This window comes from Biomphalaria glabrata, chromosome 12 (genome assembly GCF_947242115.1).
Source record: "Biomphalaria glabrata chromosome 12, xgBioGlab47.1, whole genome shotgun sequence".
NCBI classification, from domain to species: domain Eukaryota; kingdom Metazoa; phylum Mollusca; class Gastropoda; family Planorbidae; genus Biomphalaria; species Biomphalaria glabrata.
The window spans coordinates 24,009,632-24,025,000 of NC_074722.1; the positions used below are offsets into that span (position 1 = coordinate 24,009,632).

At 38.6% G+C, this 15,369-nt stretch overlaps 1 protein-coding gene across 1 annotated transcript in view; it reads left to right on the forward strand.

The window, feature by feature from the left end:
- LOC106061349 (T-box transcription factor TBX10-like) overlaps positions 1 to 15,369 on the forward strand; it is a 48,420-nt gene that overhangs the window by 18,197 nt on the left and 14,854 nt on the right. The window lies entirely within an intron of this gene.

Below are 15,369 nucleotides of genomic sequence, written 5' to 3' on the forward strand. Positions count from 1 at the left end.
CTCCCTCTCCCTCGACCTAGTTAGAGTATGGTGCTGTGTGTCTGTAAAAACATTAGCCAACACAGGAGGCGAGGACAAACATTACGGGCATTCCCCATCCCTTTGTAAAAACAGCGACCATTGCTTGTTGCTGCAACAGAATTGCCATACAACAGAGATGTACACCTCAACCTCATCACACATTATAAACTATAGATTATAGTGGGGGGGGGGGGTTGAGGGGCGTGGGAGAGGATTAATACTGAAACTCCGTTGTAAAGTTTTTCAGTGGCTCATTCAATGGGTTACCGAAAAAAAAATTTTCGTACATCTGGGCCTGAATAAGACCCGATGTTGTGAAACATTGATTAAGGTAATATAAGTTATAAGTGGGTATAATGAAGTTATAAAGTTTGAGCAATGGTCCTTTGTTTCCTCTATTCTGGAAGTACAAGGACTGGGAAAAGTAACTGAAGGAACACTTGAATGGCAGACATTGAAAAATGAAGAGCTGACAGATTTAGTAGCTACCAGCGTTACAGATAGAAACATAAAGAATAAAGTACACAATCAAAATAGTGGCTAGTTCTGACTCAATCTGATCGTTCTTTAACTACCTCTCTGTGTCACCAACACATTTCATGTGATCTATAACTTGTAAAGTTTAAGTTCGTCAAAACATTGAAAGTGGAGATAATAAGATAATAAGACAGACATATATAGATAGATAGACAGATAGACAGACAGACAGACAGATAGATAGATAGATAGATAGATAGATAGATAGATAGATAGATAGATAGATAGACAGACAGACAGATAGACAGATAGATAGATAGACAGATAGATAGATAGAGTTAATACGATGGATGGATGGATAAGACAGACAGACAGACAGACAGACAGACAGATAGATAGATAGATAGATAGACAGACAGACAGACAGACAGACAGACAGACAGATAGATAGATAGATAGATAGATAGATAGATAGACAGACAGACAGACAGACAGACAGACAGACAGACAGACAGACAGACAGACAGACAGACAGACAAACAGACAGAGACAGACAGACAGACAGACAGAGTATATTGCCTACAGCCTAACGACGTCTCTCCTTCCACAGTCTAACTTCAAGTTTCTCACTTGGATACTATTAGAATTATCAATGGAGATAATCACTTAGCACAGAACGCTACGGCCGGCAAAGTCTAAATATTTGGAACTTCCTGAGGGCCGCCTGGGACGCTGGTTACTGTAAGAATTGGAAAGTTTTTGCCCTTACCTGTGATGGCATTCTCCTCACGTAATTCTAAACTTGTGCCTCCTCTTTCAAATAGCAGTTGCTCTTAGAAGTCTCTGATCAGGCCTACATGATCCTTGGACATTTTCTCTTTTACTTTCAGTGTAAATGCGATTACTGTTGTAAATCTATATTGTTGTGGGTTTTTTTTATTTATTTTTATTTTTATGAAATGTACATGATTTTCCTTTTAGGTTTACCAATCTCAGGGCCGGATTTTAGTATGTAGAGGCCCCTACACTTTTTTTGAAAGCTTTAATAAAAATGCACTTATTAATGAAAAACAAAATATACTAATATCTAAAAGCTTGCGATATTACAAAAAAAAAGTTCTTGTAAATTCAATTTATTTTTCCTTCCTTTACAACAATAAAATAATGTAACATGCATATTTTAGTTTTAAGAAATATAAACTTTTAGGGTTTACCCAATGTATTAGGTTTATCTGAAGTATATTACAAGAATAAGAGCACACACTTTTGAACCACGACAGTGTTGCCAACTGTAAGATTGAATGTATTTTTGGTAAAAATGTGGTGGGACCTTTCTTGTGGACCCCCCCCCCTTTTTTTACGCTGTAGCCCCCCCCCCCCCATCCCTTAAATCCGGCCCTGCCTACTCTTGACTTTTTAAAGCCATAAATAATTTTTAATAATTAATTGCTAGTGAGTTCATGTCTCTGGTAGTTCCACCCAGAAATGTTCTAATCAACAATCGTGAAAACGAGGAGAGGTCTCTCTTTTTGTTTTGTTAAGGTCAGTTTTAGACAGAAGAACCAAACGACAGGGAAATGTTTCGTGAGGTACAGTTGCGTTAGTGAGACGGAGAAAGTGTTTAAGATAAAAGACACAATGAACTGAACAGATGGTTTCTATACCCTGGCCCTCTGTGGGGGGAGCGCAAGCTGGAAATGTTCAACTAGGCATAGGCGGATTGGCAACAAATGTTCAGTCTGAGAGTGCAAATTTTCTGGGAACTCGGACTTCTGATAGTTAAGAACGAGCACTGGTTTTGTATGCACAAAAAATGGCCAACTTTAATTAGATCCTAGTTTTGTGAACATAAACCCATATTCTCATTCCCGATCTATCTATCTAAGATCAAAATAAAAACCATGGTACAAATTGTCATGTCTTAAAACAAATTTCATAGATCTTGTTACAAGACATTTCTTTAAATGAATGTTAAAATTATGATTTCAAAAACATTGAGCTGTTAAAAGAAAATTTTGTAAATTGACGTGTTGCAAACATTTGTGGAAATATTATTGAAATATTTTTTCACTTGTACTAAAAAGGTTAAGTGTGATTTTCAACGAGGGTCGAGTTTGAATACCAATGTATACAAGGAATTTTTTAAAAATTGAGATTTGACTTAAGTTTTCTGAGCACTTAATGGCAGTGCGCACTACGATCTCCCCCCCCCCCCCCCACCCCATGTCCACAAAAGAATCTGGACCAGAACACAGTAATGGTGCTATAGCATAAAGCAGTGATGCTCAAAATACGACCCGCGGGCCAGATCCGGCTGGTGTTATCCGGCCGCCCAAACATCGAACAAAAATGTAGAAAACCACATCTCACTATTTTTCCACTGTTTCCATTCTTTGCTATTCTAATATTCATATTTGTTTGTTTTGTTCTTGTAAGAAAAAAACAACTTTGTTTTAATTTTCCGTTGAAATGAATCTTCTATTATTTTTAATTCTTTAAAATGTCCGCTGCGTCTTGAGCTAATCCTGTCCTTGGCATCTTGTGTATGCCTCACGAGGCATCATTTCCTGCTGACTTTTGGATCGTTTTTAGGTATCAACTCCAGTGGAACTGTACCATATGTGTGTGTGTGTGTGTTTGTGTGTGTGCGTTAATGAAATGGGAGAAAACAAAAAGTAGGCCTTGAATCTAAAACTTCGAAGAAAAGTGAAAAAAAAGTCTGGTTAAAGGTCACAGCGGATTGCAACACGAGTTCTCCAAAAATTTGTCAATTTATGTTGTTTTTTCTTTTCGTTGATATGGCCCGCGACATGAGTATCAGAAATTAAAATGGCCCGCGGGCCGACCTAGGTTGGGCATCACTGGCATAAAATATACGTACGCTAAGCACATAAAGACGTTTTATAAAAAAAAGTACTGATCTAGATAGATACTGCAGACAGATCTTAGTACTGGCCTGGCTAATTTATCGAGAGAACAGAGCTGAACAGTTTTCATTGATCCATTTAATTTGAACCCACAGCCTATAAATCTTTCATTATAAACTTAAACACGAGAATAATTCTCACAGAATTTCACTCTATCCATGGCCTTCCCAACTTGGTCACTTAGGATGGCAATTATCAGATTCTGCTATAAATTAATTCAGGCATAGGTTTATATGGTTAAACATTGGAGTCTGGAGTCATATACATTGTAATTGAGACATAGATCAATATGGTTAAGCATTGGACACTATAAGTTGTAATTCAGACAGCGAAAGAAATGTGCCCAGTTGAATGAATGAGCTTGAAGTCTGGACACTACGTTCTCCACGAGTTCACAATTTTGTTTGAAGAGAAAGAAAGGAAGAGGAGAGGGGGATCTAAGGTGCAGGGGCAACTACTCACGAGTATACAGACTGAAGAGCTCAAGTCAAGGGGCAGAACTCCCACAAATCTAAACACAAGAGTGAATTTGTTTACAAGTGTAATTGGAAGTTTCGGAAAACAGATTCCTCTTGACTGGGCCGGGCAGTACGCTGGAAGACGTTGAGATAGATTAAGAGTTAAGTTAGGGGGGGGGGGGGTGAGGACGACACGGAATTTAATGTACTTAAAAGTGTAGGTCAGTAGGCTACTTATAAGTGACCAAGTCAAACGAAGGAATGGGAATGGGAAAAAAAACAAGGGGCTACATTTGATCAGGTTCAAACGAGCACTAATGAAAGTATAACATAATATTAGTTAAATATAAACCAATACTTTACAAAAAAACTTATATTGAATGAAATGGCATCTATTATCAGTCATGTGATCAATCATCTGGGGGAAGGTTTTCTTGCTGCATTTACAAAAGCTATTATGTTTTTGTTCTAATTCCTACTCGAAACGCCATAATGAGGGCCAACGTGTTGTGCCCCTGGGCTATACAAATACTTATAAAAATAGAAGTTTTTAGTGGTTTATTGTTAGTTGAACATTTTAATTCTCTACATTATTGTGTTTATTGTCAGGGGTAGCCAGTCGCCGATTTAACACCTTTTCCAAATAAAACAAAAATAACTGATTAAGACTAATTGATTCAATAATTGTTTAATATTTTTGATTGATTCATGTGTTGTCATCAACATTAAATAATTGTGCAAAGTTTCAACTTGACCCGAGCACGGAAAGGGGGAGAACTAACGAGTATAAGATTTTGATCAGACTGACGGAGTGACTGGATAGAAGCTCGGTCAAAATAAAGATTCCTTTCTCTACTTCTCACTCTCTACCAATCTCTCTCTCAAACACACACACAAACACACAGTTTTGTCTATTTTCCTCTTCCTTCACTCTCTCTTTCTTTCTCTCTTTCTGTTTCTCTCGATCTTTCTCTATTTCTCTGTCTCTCTCTCTCTTTCGATCTTTCTTCCTCTTTCTCTCTCTCTCTTTATTTATCTTTCTCTCTTTTCTCTCTCTCTATCGCTCTCCCGTTCTTTCTCTCTCGATTTTCTCTCTCTCTCTCTCTCTCTCTCTCTCTCTCAACAGCCTAATAATTACGTGAGACAATGCTATAATGAATTTATAACTGTGAATCAGCTGATGGTAGAGAAAGGATTGTGATCTAGGAACTATGCAGATCTCTGCCAAATGTATCACAAACTACAAACTCATCCAAAATTGAGTGAGTTCATTCTCAAACATTCCCCATGATCATCTTTTTAGGCCAAACCTGACAGGGCCCTATGCGAAATGGATTGCGCGGGGCCCAGCCTGGTTAGGAATAAAGATAATGAGAGCAAATACTAGATCAAATCTGTCTAGATTTAGATTTATTTCAAAATAGATCTAGATTTTTAAATATAATTATGAGTTAGTTCTCTAGAACCAGGTATGCACATTAAAAATAATATATATCTTTTATTTTTTTCAAGAGATCGAGATAGGTTTAGATATGGTTTAGATCTATATTTATATAATTCAGTGAATTTTTTAAAAATATTTTGCAACTTCTGGATTTCCATGATCTCATGACTCCTGGGAAATCGGGAGACCGCGAAAATTCTGAGTGGTTTAATTTAATAATTTACAACTAGAATTAGCGCGGGGCCTATCTAAGTGCGGGACCCACTGCGGCCGCTAAAGTTACAGTTGCCTAAGGCCGGCCCTGCCAAACCATCATATTACAACTTTGTAACACATACACATTCACTCTATGGCTCTACGTGTGCTATGAATCTGTGGAGTAACAAAGCTAAAATTCTTTAAGGAGTATTGGGTGCTTATTAAAGCAATAATGCTTTGTTTTTAACCGGTCACTTCCAATCACATCAAGACTTCCCGAGGCTCGTGCTACTCGGCCACCTTCGCTACAATTTCTGTTATCGTATAATTGTTTTTTGTCGTATTTCCTTTCTCCGGCCAGGAATGTATCTCTCCGCTACGTCGGCCACTCAGTTCGCGCCAACAACCCGCTGCTTACTGAATTGCTTACGTCGGAAGATAACTTCCGAAGATTTTTGCAGACGTCGGGGGCAAGGCGTCGCAAGTTGCGTCCCCTTGGTTCGCGCTCAGATCGGAACACCCGATTAAATAATATATATTTTTTTTTAAATATTACAATAATTGAAGGTTTGTAGTAAGCATGGAGCATAATATAAAAAGTACAGGTACAGTTTTTCTGTTCGAAAAAAAAAAAAATCAGTTCTATCATAAATAGCATGAAGATGTCTACATGCTGGCTAAAACAGCGAGCAGAAGATGGCGCCATTTGCTAAAATAAGTTCTGATCTTTGCAGGAATATGTCCGATAGAAGTTTTTGACATTTATAACTTAAATGCTAGTGAATTTCCGTTTATTCTAGATTTGTAATTATTTCAAAAGTAAAATAATAATAATAATAATAATAATTGTCTTTATTATACATGAGTAAATTTGTCTTACAATAGGTCAGATTAGTATGGTAAATTGAAATTTGACTATCTTCAGGCAAGGTTTTTGTTATTTGTAGAATTATTTCTTTATTGTATTTCAATGGAGGGGAGAAGATATTTTTACTGAGGATTGTATGCCTGAGATTGAAGTGACGGAGTTGTTTGTTTTGTCAGATTGTACAAGGCTATACGACTTTTGGATGGTGACAAGATACTCTAGCAGTGGCGCAGCTAGAGATTTGGGGGCCTGAGGGGGGGGGGGCTTGAACTCTTTAGGGGCCCCTGCATTTTGACGTTCGACATCATGACATGAGATAATATTAAATGTAAAAACAGATTTCGGATACTCATTTTGGGGACCCCTCAAATGGGGGCATGGGAGGATTTTCAACTTTGGAATTCCCACACCAACCATAGCTGGGCCACTGTACTCTAATAAACAGTCGCCCTAATCCTAACCCCACCCCAACCATAGCTGGGCCACTGTACTCTTGTAAACAGTCGCCCTAATCCTAACCCCACCCCCACCATAGCTGGGCCACTGTACTCTAGAAAACAGTCGCCCTAATCCTAACCCCACCCCCACCATAGCTGGGCCACTGTACTCTAGAAAACAGTCGCCCTAATCCTAACCCCACCCCCACCATAGCTGGGCCACTGTACTCTAGAAAACAGTCGCCCTAATCCTAACCCCGCCCCCACCATAGCTGGGCCACTGTACTCTAGAAAACAGTCGCCCTAATCCTAACCCCACCCCCACCATAGCTGGGCCACTGTACTCTAGAAACAGTCGCCCTAATCCTAACCCCACCCCCACCATAGCTGGGCCACTGTACTCTAGAAAACAGTCGCCCTAATCCTAACCCCGCCCCCACCATAGCTGGGCCACTGTACTCTAGAAAACAGTCGCCCTAATCCTAACCCCGCCCCCACCATAGCTGGGCCACTGTACTCTAGTAAACAGTCGCCCTAATCCTAACCCCACCCCCACCATAGCTGGGCCACTGTACTCTAGAAAACAGTCGCCCTAATCCTAACCCCACCCCCACCATAGCTGGGCCACTGTACTCTAGAAAACAGTCGCCCTAATCCTAACCCCACCCCCACCATAGCTGGGCCACTGTACTCTAGAAAACAGTCGCCCTAATCCTAACCCCGCCCCCACCATAGCTGGGCCACTGTACTCTAGAAAACAGTCGCCCTAATCCTAACCCCACCCCCACCATAGCTGGGCCACTGTACTCTAGAAACAGTCGCCCTAATCCTAACCCCACCCCCACCATAGCTGGGCCACTGTACTCTAGAAAACAGTCGCCCTAATCCTAACCCCGCCCCCACCATAGCTGGGCCACTGTACTCTAGAAAACAGTCGCCGTAATCCTAACCCCGCCCCCACCATAGCTGGGCCACTGTACTCTAGAAAACAGTCGCCCTAATCCTAACCCCGCCCCCACCATAGCTGGGCCACTGTACTCTAGTAAACAGTCGCCCTAATCCTAACCCCACCCCCACCATAGCTGGGCCACTGTACTCTAGAAAACAGTCGCCCTAATCCTAACCCCACCCCCACCATAGCTGGGCCACTGTACTCTAAACAATACAAGGTCCATCCCAAAGTCCATGTACACAACATATTTGTGGATTAACCAAACCAAAGAAACACGTTACCCTAACATCATTTGCCTTATAGATCGCAAAGGTCTGAAAGTGGAATTCTACTTATATTTTTCCGTAACCGGGAAATCGTACACTCGTAGTGCGACGTCAGAAAATTTCAGGTTATCGTCATACGACCTATTTCATCCACCAAATGATACAAATATATTTTCCAATCTTGCCAGTTTTCTCTCTGAGCAGAATCCTTCGTGCTTAGCCCTGGGTGAACTAGATTTCATCTGTAGACACTATTGTTATATAAAGTTGGATAAAAAAAAGTTGTTTTTTTTAAATGAAAATAATGTAAAATTATTATAGAATTTTTGCAATATCAAGAAAGAGATGGCTTGCACACAGATCTCTTCATATACATATAGTGAAATTGGTAATTTTAGGATTTTTTTTTCTGCTCTTAAATTTTCATGAGAAATGAGATTTCAAATTCTCTGGCAGAAAGAAGAAAAATCGTGCCAGGTTGTCCGTTCATTTTAGACGTCGAGCACGCTATCAGGGGCAATCTATTCTTCCTTTGTTTTTTTGACTTCTCTCTGGCCACACCTCTTTAACTGACTTCGCAGAAGAGTGGAGTTAAAAATATGACATAGATTAAAATGGAATAGACAATTTTCTTTTAAAATGACTTGTCTGAAACTGGGGGAATTATATTATAATAGAAATATGAGGAGACTATGATAAAGTGAAAGGAACACTCTATCTATCTATTTATCTATCTATCTATCTATCTATCTATTTATCAATCTATCTATCCATCTATAATTTATGTGTATATTCTATTCTGTTCATAATATTTTTCAACAGTATGCATTAAGAATTTAATTACTAATTTTAAAGTAATTTTAGAAAATACATTCAAAAGAATCTTTTCACTAGCAAACCAAACCAAAAAAAATTGTTTGTCACTGATTTAACTTTCCTTAGCTGTTTATTTATTTTTTGATCTTCATCATATCTTTCAAGATTTATATATGTAAATTGTTATATCAATAATTAATCACGTGACGTTCTACGTCATTGACTGATGTCCTGCATTTACTAAGTTTAGCCTTTACACCAGCGAAGGGGAAATATTTAAAGTTTAAATTTGAATCCAATAAGAGTGGAATGCATTTCTTTAGGCTTGGTGTGTGTTGCATTATCAAACAATTAATAATCGATGACTTTATATTTACTTATTTATGATATTAGAGATATGTAAATATAATAAAGTTTTTTTAAAAGATTAGATACATTTAAAAAAACTGTAAACGAATCTAAGCAATATAATGAGACATGTTGAATTGAAGCAGCTGACTGGAATACAAAGTATTTCACGTTAGATCATTGGACCAGAAACTTTCCGTTTGTTAAATGCTAATCCCTTTATGACGTTTTATTTTCTATGTTTCGGACGTTTCTTCTCTAATGAAGGTTATTAGGTCCAGGTCCAAACCTCCTGCAGCAGGTGATGGCAGGTGGCAGGATTTGAAATGGGGATCATCGCGCCGCCTGTTAGCTCATACAACCCAACCAGACCAACGTGATTCTTAACTACTTGTTCTAACCCAATAATTAAACGTGTGACCTATTACCTTCCGCTTTGTTGATTTAATTAATTGTAAAAAAAAATAATTAGCCAAAATATGTGCTGGATATTAATAAAATAAGCGTATAAGAACACAACAACATTGATAGTATGTAGATATGGATACATTCAATTTATTACACCGAAGATGTGACGATGTAAAGTAATTTACAGTAAGAGTTTTATCAAATGTGTACTTATAAGAAGTTACATACATTAGAAAAACAACATCTCTGAAAATGCGTAGATTTCCAATTAGTAATCATTACCACAAAAACACTAATCTGAAGATACGTTGGCCTTAGACCATGGTGTTGGAACCTTCCTTACAGTGGCGTAGCTAGGGTGGGGGAGGAGGGGGGAGAATTTGGAAAATGCCTCCGGATCCCCACTTTAGGGGGGGTGGGAATTTTTTTCTCATAAAAAAATTATTATTACGCAAAATGCAGGGGCCCCCCAAAGAAGTCAAGCCCTCCGGGCACCCAAACGATGGAAAATTCCTAGCTACGCCCCTGCTTCCTTAAGTACAGTTAACTGTAGTACATACAGTATATAGATATTTACTAAACTACTATCCAATTAGATCTACCTGATATAATACTGGCGTGTTCAAAATTGAATTTTATTTCCTTTTCTTTTAATGTAAATTTAAAAAAAGGAACCAGCTGATGTAAAATAAATGTGTTTGGAGAATAAAATAAATTTCCCCGAAGATAAATAATACGCATTAATAATCTCTCCCCTTCTCTAGGCCGAGTTCTCGGGAGTTCAACTATAATTGACTAAGAAAGGAAATTGTCCGTATCAGGTTTTAGGATTTCTGCAGAGAACCTGGGCAAATCGCCCATCAACGAGTTGCTGGCCCCTGATAGGCAGTGTCAAGGGGGACAAGTCTTTCCATTCAACAAAAGGAGATAAGACGCTCTCCACGTGATCGTCGGCTCTAGCTGGGAGTTATCGTTCGCGCAGCATCTTAGAAGTCAATGCAATTGACAATGATATACGATCACCTTAGATTTCCGTTGCCTCTCCATCCATCCTCCCGTTTTTCTTTATTCCTCCCCCTCTGTCTCTCTCTCTCTCTCTAACATTGTAAATTGTGGCATCAGAAAGTGAGCGTAATGAGCTAACATCATCTTCGGAATGAATAGGAGAGGTCAAAGGTAATGATGGAAACTCACGCACTGACCGCTGGCTGGTCACACTTAAACTACTGCATTGTATGCGCAATGGCAAATATGAAGAGTGAAACAAAGAACGTGCTGCTACTAAACGGACTGCTAGAGTCGGAGGGTTCGTCGTTCGTGCCTTGGTCACGACAGTCTATTTAATATACACATTGAATACATTGAATAAAATTCATTTCAAGTCTGGTATTTAAGTTAGATATAGAGAGTAAGACAGAGATTGAGAAAGAGCTGTATCGTAAGTAAATTAAAGTTCCCCTTTCAGACCTTGCAACTATAGGTTATCTGTTTTTGTGTCCCATGGTTAACGAGGGTGTTATGTGGCCAGCACAACGACATACCACCTTTACTTTTTCACCAACCAATGTTAGATATCATAGGCGCCCTACAGATCCCGAAATTAAAAATTTCAGTCTTCACCAGGACTCAAACATGGGACCCTAGGTTCAGAAGCCGAGCGCTTTACCATACAACCACCACCCCGCAATGTACTAGTCATAATTTAAAGTTTAAACTATTAAAACAAGTTAGAGTTTTCTTTGCTGTTTAATTAAGATTAAGGGGCGCGGTGGCTGAGTGGTCAAGCGCTTGGCTTCCGAGACTGGTGTCCTGGGTTCGAATCTCGGTGTAGACTGGGATTTTGAATTTCGGGATTTTTAGGGCGCCCCTTAGTCAACCTGACTCTAATGGGTACCTGACTTAAGTTGGGGAAAGTAAAGGCGGTTTGTCGTTATTCCGGCCACATGACACCCTGCCTAGATGACCTTTACGTACAGATCGCAACGTTTGAAAGGGGAAGGATGAAAACAAAACACGATAGTTATGTCACTGTCCCGTTTAGGTTATGAGAGTTTAGGTCATGAGAATTTAGGTCATGAGAGTTTAGGCCATAAGAGCTTAGGTCATAAGAATTTAGGTCATAAGAATTCTATTATATTAGCTGGATGAGAAGACTTAGTTAGTGAACCTAAAGTCATGTAAGAGGGTCAGTAACCTAAAGTCCTAGTAGAGAGTGGACATATATTTTAAGAGGATTTTTCATATAATTCTATGAGTATTTTAATGTTTGAGGATAATATCCTAAGATTTCGCTGTGCTAGTATTCTATTTTAACATTATATATTGTATAAAAGTAACGTCGGCTGACGTTGGAATTTGTTGGTATATCACCGATAGCTTGTTAATGTACGTATAGTTTAATCCAAGACCATATACAACTCTACAAACGTGAAGTAGCTACGCAGGCAAGCAAGTAATACAAGATGCTAAGCAGTGACAAGTGACAATAACGTTATTTTAATTGATAGCGTTCAGTAGTCTGGAACGCTTGTGTTGAGTAGAAAGTAATTCTACTTCTAGTGTATTGTTACATTTCAAATTTATTGAATGCGGGACTGGGAGGAAATAGTTGAAGACCTGGGGTCATTATCACGAGAGCAGGCTTATAGAGACACTGGTCATGTTTCACAATAAGTTCAAAGTCTCTATAAACATTGGGATTTTATACTTGTAAAGAATAACATTATTTGACACGCGATAATATATCATACCATACATGTAAAGTTAAGTAAAGTTCCATTTCAGACCTTGTGGTCTATAGGGCAGATGATGTAAAGGTCATTTGATTCTGTGGCCAACGGTTTACGAGAGTGTCATGTGGCCAGCACAACGGCCAACCGCCTTTACTTTTCCCCAACAAGCTGGGTGGACACAGAACCGCCCAAATATCCTGAAATTAAAATCTTAGTCTTCACCAGGATTCGAACCCGGGACCCCTTGTTCGGAAAACAAGCGCTTTACCGCTCCACCATAATGTACTTATTTGATACATTCTAAACAGACATTTCTTTTATAGTGGATGGCAATGACAGAGTATGTCTATTTCCTTCGTTTGATTTTTAAAACGTTCAACATTCATTGTATTCACGACATCTAAATACAATACGGCCTTCGCTGTCTCAATTTTGCTTCCCAGCTTTGTCTCTCTAAAAGGTTTCATGATCATCGTATTTAATTGGCTCTTAACTCGTTGTGAATCATAAAATAACAGAGTGGGAAATCCCCAGCACAGTCCGCAGGTAATTCCTGCGAAAACAATGGGATAAAAGAAGATCTATATCTAATGTGTGGCCAATTAGTGGCTAGGCAAATCGAACAATGTGTAATATGTATAATTATTGTATTTTGTTTCGTTTGCGGCTTTTCAGCAATGCATACCCCTTAGAGCCACGCGGTCGCCCATGTCGCTTACGCCTTGCTCCGCCTCTGTTTTACATGATTTATAAGTGCTTTTTAATGTGTTTATATGTTTTAGTGACTTAAGTAGAAAAAACAGATAGTTGTTTTTTTCCTTTCACATTTAGATCTCAAAAAATAAAAGCATTATTGAAAACCCAATTAAACATAACGTGATCCAATAGGCGATTTGGAGACATTAAAAGCGTAATTTAGTATATAAGAAAAATAAAATGTTATAATAGTTTTAACTCTTTTTTTTTTAATGCATCTTCTTTTCTGAAGTTAAGTCTGTATTGTATAAGATAAGAAGATAAGACTTTGTAAAGTGGTTCAAAAATTTGAACCCTTTCTCATCTTATATTCTTTTGACAGGGTATCTCAGGTTTAAAAAGATTAAATAAAAAAATTTATTTAGCAAACGAATACCATTGTATTATTGGAATGGTCGGGAAAATATTTGCTAAAATCTTTTTCCTAAATTCAGACTGAGAATACTGAATCTCCAAAAGATTTGTATAGTAACTCCCTCTGACTTACTTCTTGCTAACTAGCTTATGACTTAGAGCTGACTGATTACCCTCTGTTGTCTAGCTACATGCTAAATACCGTCAGATTATAACGAGCTGTTATGAACTAAAAACCACACACATCGGCAGGCGTTTGAATACAGGACTCCTATTATGACAGTAATGGATTCAGTCTAGAGATATCCAGGGATTCGATGTCTCCCCTTCCACAGCTCGAGCGGCAGACCACCAGGACGATATCGCCTGGGTCCTGTTAAGGACCAATACATCACGTGGTGCTGGGACACAGCAGGACTCTGAACAAACTTGTCTGGAGCGTCTGATAGCGACCTTCTGGTGGAAGCCAAGCGAGCGAACATGCCTGTATTTTTAAAACATCATAGTCAGTTTGATTTAAGCATAGATCACTTAATGCCTAAAACGACTTGTTAATGCTTTAGATTGTCAATACGGTTGTTGGGTCCGAATACCTTATTCCTCATTGGCCGCTCAGAAAAGAAATCATAAAGTCGCCTTGCTAAAAGGAATATATGTGTGCTTGTATGGTATAAAACCAAGTCAATCTGATATTGAAGCAGAGGCGTAGTGAGGGGTGGGCAAGGAGGCACGATGCCCTGTCGCCACCTTCAGGGGGAAGGGGCGCCACACACAAAGGCGCCAAAAATATTTATTGTAGATATTTTAATTAGGTAATGCATTCTGAGGTTATTTGTATTATATTATTACTAAATACATGGAAAGGACCAAGATGCCTGTGTGTAGTCACTGAATGAACTCTTTATGTTGTGTCTGTTCTATTTATGTGTATGTTTCTGTTGTGTTGTCTGTATATGAGAAAAGAATCCTTGTAATCACAACACATGTACATAAGAATCAATAAAGCAGTCGTAGTCATAGTCTTAGTTTTATTTATAAGCCTATATTTCTATGTGATGTTCATGGAAAATGGAGTGGGTCCCAATTAAGTTTCTTGCTCCGGGCGCACGTTTTGCTCACTAAGCCTCTGTAGCTAAGGTATGTTTCATAATTCTTATTAATACAGGGATTGCGATAGCTGACGTTTCAACACAGTTTGTACCATTTACAAGAGCTGCTAGTGATCCTATTTCCTAACTCTTGTGGTTCATTGTAAAGGGTATTCAAGGTTGGTTGGGAACACCCAAATACTGACCACTTTCCCTCCTTCATCTAATTCCATTTCCTGTTATCTAATCAGGGTACATCACATACAGGGACACATCACATAATGGGACACATCACATAATGGGACACATTACATAGGACATATATACGTACAGGGAAACATCCAATACAAGGACCATAACTTACACAAGGACACATTAGATAAAGGGACACAACATATACAGGAGTACAACATATACAGGAACGCTTCTAATGCATAAACTAGTCATACACGGGGACACATCACATGCAGAGATCCAGCACACACAGGGAGAAATCAGATAAATGGAGACCTTACGTGTAGGGACACTTCACATCCTCCTCTGTTTCGGAAAGTTTTCCTCTTTAATTATTCAATATATCAGTCAGTAGACATACATTCAATATATCAGTCAGTAGACATACATTCAATATATCAGTCAGTAGACATACATTCAATATATCAGTTAGTAGACATACATTCAATATATCAGTCAGTAGACATACATTCAATATATCAGTTAGTAGACATACATTCAATATATCAGTTAGTAGACATACATTCAATATATCAGTTAGTAGACCTATATTATCGCCTAATTAGCTAAAAATGTATAAATCTT